Here is a 6,000-nt window from a genome sequence, read left to right on the forward strand (position 1 = left end):
TTCTTTCCTTTCCCCTGCCCCTCCCACTAATCCTACCCCTTTGGACCTTTTCTTCCTATTTTGCATTACCAATTATTCATTATATTGTATACCTAGAATGAATAATTGATAATGCAAAAATTTTTAATGGGGTGAGATCCCAGTTGTTTATTCTTTATATTATTTCCCATGCAATCAAGGTTTTGTTCATGAAGTCTTTGTCTACACTTACGTCCTCAAGAGTTCTACCTATTCTCTCTTCCAGAAGATTTAGATTTTTCTGTTTCAATATTTAGATTTCTTTTTTTCTGTACTGGGTATCAAACTCAGGACCTTGTGCTTGAGAAGCAGGTGGCAGTACCACTGAGCTAAATCCCTGGGCCAATATTTAGATCTTTGATCCATTTTGATTTTAGTTTAGTGCATGGTGAGAGACATGGGTCTAGTTTTAGTCTTTGGCATGTAGAAAGCTAGTTTTTCCAGCACCACTTATTAAAGAGGCTATCTTTTTATCCAGTGAAGGTATTTGGCTACTTTGTCCAACATAAGGTGGGTGAGTGTGTTTGGGGTTGTTTCTTCATCTTCTAGTTTGTTCCATTGATCCTCTGGCCTGTTTTTTTTTTTTTTTGCCAGTACAGTGCTGTTTTTAATCACAGTAGCTCTATAGTATAATTTCAAGTCAGAGATTGTGATGCCCTCCATTGTTGTCCAGAATTCTTTTTGCTATTCTAGGTCTCTGGTTCAAAATGAATTTTGGGAATGTGTTCTGTAGTTTTGTGATATATACTATTGGTATTTTGATTGGAATTACATTAAATCTGTGTAATAATTTTGGAAGTATGGCCATTTTCTCTATGTTGGTTCTTCCTACCCAAGAGCACGGAATAGCTTTCTATTTTCTGATATCTTTATCAATATCCTTTTGCAGAGTACTGTAATTTTTATTGTAAAGATCTTTTATTTCCTTTGTTAGGTTAATTCCTAAGTATTTCATTTTTTTTGTTTCCCTAATTTCTTTATCAGTGAGTTTATTTATGTACAGGATGCTATTGATTTTTTAGTGTTGATTTTGTATCCAATTATGCCATTGAATTTTTAAATCTAGGAGACTTTTGCTGGAGTTTTTGGGGTCTTTTATATAGAGTATCATGGCATGTGCAAATAAACTTCTTCCTTTCCTATCTTTACTCCTTTTATTTCTTTCTCTTGTCTAATTGCTCTAGCTAATGTTTCCAGAACTATATTGAATAGGAGTGATGATAATGGATATCTTTGTCTTGTTCTTGATTTTAGTGAAAGCTTTCAGTTTTTGACCACTTAGTATTATGTTGGGTGATGGTTGGTCAGAGATGGCTTTTCCAGACTGAGATAAAGACCACTAATTCCAATGTTCTGTAGAGTTTTTATTTAATTCATGTATGGGTGTTGGAGTTTTTCAAATGGATTTTCTGCATCGAGATAATCACATGATTTTTGTCTTTGGCTCTGTTGATATGGTACTTACATTTTTTGATTTGTGTATGTTGAACCATCTTTGCATTTCTGGGATGAATCCTACTTGGTCATCATATACTATCTTGATGATTTGCTGTATTCTGTTTGCTAATATCTTATCGAGAATTTTAACGTCTGTGTTCATTAGGGAGATGGGTCTGTAGTTGTATTTTTTTGGTTGGGTTCTTCTCTGGTTTCAGTATTAGGGTAATACTTGCTTCCAGGAATGATTTTGGAAGTATTTCTTCCCTTTCCATTTCATTAAAGAGTTTGAAGAGAAGTGGCATTAGATCTTCTATAAATGTCTTGTAGAATTCAGCAGTCAAATCATCAGGAGTGGGCCTTTTCTTTGTTGGTAAGTTTTTATTTACATTTTTAATTGCATTTCCTGGGTTATTTAGAATTTTAATATCTTCTTGATTCATCTTTGGTAATTCATATGTGTCTAGGAATCTGTGTTTGACATCTTATTAGAGTATAGGTTCTTGAAGTAGGTATTGATGATCTTTTGGATCTCTACAGGGTCTGTTGAGATTTCATCCTTTTCACAGCTAATTGCATTAATTTGAGTCTTTCCTTTTTGATGAGGTTGGCTAAAGGTTCATCAATTTTATTTAATCTTTCAAATAACCAACTCTTCAATTTATTGATTCTTTGTATTGTTTTCTTAGTCTCAATTTCATTAATTTCTGCTGTGATGCTTATAATTTCTTCCCTTGTATGAGCTTTGGGCTTGACTTGTTCTGCTTTTTCTAGAAGTTTGAGGTTTCCGTTTTTTTTTTATTAATTATATTGGTACATTTTAGGTATGCAATATAATGACATTCATCATTGGAAATTTGCACCTTCACATAATCTCTTGGTTCTTATTTTTCCCCATTCCCCTGCCCTCCCTTCAACACCTCTATCCCTCCCTATTTACAAAGACTTTGTTTCCATTTCTTCATTTTCTCATATTAATTCCATTCCCTTCTTTCCTCTCCCCTACTCTCCCAACTTCCCCTTTCCTTTTGCCCGTTTTCTTCCTATTTCACATTATCTATTCTATCTTTTGTTCCTTATGTGCACTTTCAGTTTCTCACACTAGAGAAACTATTTGATATTTACACATGTGTGTCCTATTTATTTCACTTAAGAGTGTGGCGTCAATGTGCATCCATTTAGCTATAAATGTCTCTAATTTCTCATTTTTTATGGCTGAGTAGTACTCCATTTTAGTAAAAAAACCCATATTTTCTTTATCCAGTCTCCAGTTGATGGGCAGTTGGGCTGCTTCCAAGTTTTAGCTATTACAAATTGTGCTGCTATGAACATGAGTGCACATGTATCACTATGGTATGATTCTTTTAATTCTTTGGGGAAGATACCCAGCAGGGGAAAAGCTGGGTCAAATGGAACTTTCAGTCTTAGCTCTTTAGGGTATCTCCATACTGATTTACACAGTGGTTGCACCAGTCTACACCTCCACCAGCAGTGGAGCAGGGTTCCTCTTTCCCCACAGCCCTGCCAGCATTTGCTATTGGTTGATTTCATGATAACAGCCATTCTTACTGGGGTGAGATGGAATCTCAGGATTGTTTTCATTTGCATCTCTCGAATGACCACTGATGTTGAACATTTTTTTATATGTTTATTTGCTGTTTCTACTTATTTGTCTGAGAAATATCTGTTCATTTCAGCTGCCCATTTTCTGATTGGGCCTTTAAATTTGGGAGGTCTGATTTTTTAAAGTTCTTTATAGATTTGAGATAGTAGACCTTTGTCTGAGGAACAGCAGGTGAAAATTTTTTCTGGGATTGTGGGTTGTCTCTTCACACTGTTGTTGGTTTCTCTTGCTGTGCAGAAGCTTTTTAATGAGAAGAGATCCCACTTGTTGATTGTTTGTGCTAGTTCACAAGCAACTGAGGTTTTGTTCATAAAATCTTTTCCTACACCAATGTCTTCAACTTCTGTTCCAGCTGGTTCAGCATTTCTGTTTTCATATTTGGATCTTTAATCCATTTTGATTTTAGTTTAGTGCTTGCTGAGAGATATAGGTCTAGTTTTAATCTTTGGCAAATTGAAACTCAATTTTCCAGCACCATTTATTAAGGAGGCTATCTTTCCTCCAGTGAGGATGTTTGGCTCCTTTGTTGAAGATGAGGTCACTGAGTGTGTCTGAGTTGTTTTTGCATCTTCTAATCAGTTCCACTGATACTCTGCTATGTTTGCTTGCCAGTAACATGCTGTTTTTTATCACAGTAGCTTTGTAGTCTAGTTTCAAGTTGGGGGTTGTGATACCTCCTGCCATGTCTGTGTTACCTAGAATTGCTTTTGCTATTCTAGGTCTCTTCTTGTTCCAAATGAATTTTTGAATTGTTTTCTCAAGGTCCATGAAGTATGCTGCTGGGATTTCAATAGGAATTGCATTGAATCTATATAGCAGTTTGGAAGTATGGCCATTTTCACTATATTGATCCTTCCTACCCAGGAGCAAGGGATGTCTTTCCATTTTCTGGTATTGTCTTCAATCTCTCTTTTCAGAGTGCCATAGTTTTCAGAGAAGAGGTCTTTGATTTCTTTTGTTAGGTTGATTTCTAGGTCTTTCAGTTTTTTGGATGCCATTGTGAAAGGAATTGCTTGCCCTATTTCTCTTTCAATGAATCTGTTGTTTGTGTGGAGGAAAGCTATTGATTTTGTGTGTTGAGCTTGTATCCAGCTATTTTACTGAAGTTGGTTATTAAGTCTAGAAGACTTTTGGTGGCATTTTTCGGATCTTCTACTCAGAGTATCATGACATCTGCAAAAAATGACAATTTGACTTGTTCCTTTCCTATCTTTATTCCTTTTATTTCTTTCTCTTGTCTAATTGCTGTGGCTAATGTTTCCAGAACTATATTGAACAGGAGTGGTGATAGTGAACATCCTTGTCTTGTTCCTGATTTTAGCATGAAAGTTTTCAGTTTTTGACCATTTACTATGATGTTGGCTTTTGGTTTTTCATAGATAGCCTTAATCAGGTTGAGATAAAGACCTTCTATTCCAATTTTCTGTAGGGTTTTTATCATGAATGGGTGTTGGATTTTGTCAAATGCTTTTTCTGCATGTATGGAGATAATCATATGGTTTTTGTCCTTGGCTCTGTTGATATAGTGTATTACATTGATTGATTTGTGTATGTTGAACCATCCCTGGATCCCTGGGATGAATCCCACTTGATCAGGGTGTATGATCTTCTTGATGATCTTCTGCATTCTATTTGCCAGTATCTTATTAAGGATTTTTGCATCTATGTTCATTAGTGAGATTGGCCTATAGTTCTCTTTTCAGTTGGGTCTTTCTCTGCTTTGGGGATCAAGGTGATGCTTGCTTCCAGGAATGAATTTGGGAGTATTGCTTCCCTTTCAATATCATTGAAGAGTTTAAACAGTAGTGGCACCAGTTCCTCTCTAAATGTCTTGTAGAATTCAGCAGTGAAGCCATCAGTACCTGGGCTTTTCTTAGTTGGTAAGTTTTTAATTACATTTTCAATTTCATTTATTGACATTGAGTTGTTCAGAAGTTTTAGGTCTTCTTCATTCAACTTCAGTAATTCAGACATATCTATTAATCTGTCCATTTCTTCTGTGTTTTCATTTTATTGGCATATAGCTTCTCTAAGTAGGTATGGATCATCCTCTAGATTTCTGCTGGATCATTGTAATTTCATTGTTTTCATTCCTATTGCATGGATTTCGGCCTTTTCTTTCCTTTTTCTGATGAGGTTGGCTAAGGGTTTGTCAATTTTGTTTATTCTTTTGAAAAACCAACTCTTGGCTTCATTGATTTTTTTTGTATGGTTCTCTCACTCTTCGTTGCATTGATTTCTGCTCTGATCTTTATAATTTCCTCCCTTGTATGAGCTTTGGGTTTGTCCTCCTCTTCTTTTTCTAGAAGCTTGAGGTTCAGCATCAGGTTGTTTAATTTGGCTTGCTCTGTTTTCATAATGTGAGTATTCACTGCTGTGAATTTCCCCCATAAGACTGCTTTCATTGTATCCCATAGATTTTGATATGTTGTATTGGAATTGTCATTTAATTGTAAGGAACTGTCTGATTTCTTCTTTAATTTCCTCTGTGACCCACTGATTATTCAGAAGTATGTTGTTCAATTTCCATGTATTTATGAAATTCTTGCAATTTCTTTTGCTATTGATCTCCAATATCATCGCAGAATGGTTATGTAATGTATAGGGGATAACTGCTTAAACATGTTCTATGGGTGAGTATGTGGTCTACTTTGGAGAATGACCCATGTGCAGCTGAAAAGAATGTGTATTCTGATTTTGTGGGGTGGAGCACTCTGTAAATATCTGTTAAGTTCATTTGTTCAAGAGTTTGATTCAGTTCTAGTATTTCATTGCTTATTTTTTGTCTAGTTGATCTATTTGTGACAGTGGGGTATTGAGGTCCCCCACTACAGTGTATTAGTGCTTATTTGATTTTTCATGTCCATTAATATTTGTTTAATATAATTGGGCACACTGGTGTTCGGTGCATATATGTTTAT

This window comes from Heterocephalus glaber, unplaced genomic scaffold (genome assembly GCF_053883595.1).
Source record: "Heterocephalus glaber isolate CG9 unplaced genomic scaffold, H.glaber_assembly_v1.0 deba00001600, whole genome shotgun sequence".
Classification (NCBI taxonomy): Eukaryota; Metazoa; Chordata; class Mammalia; order Rodentia; family Bathyergidae; genus Heterocephalus; species Heterocephalus glaber.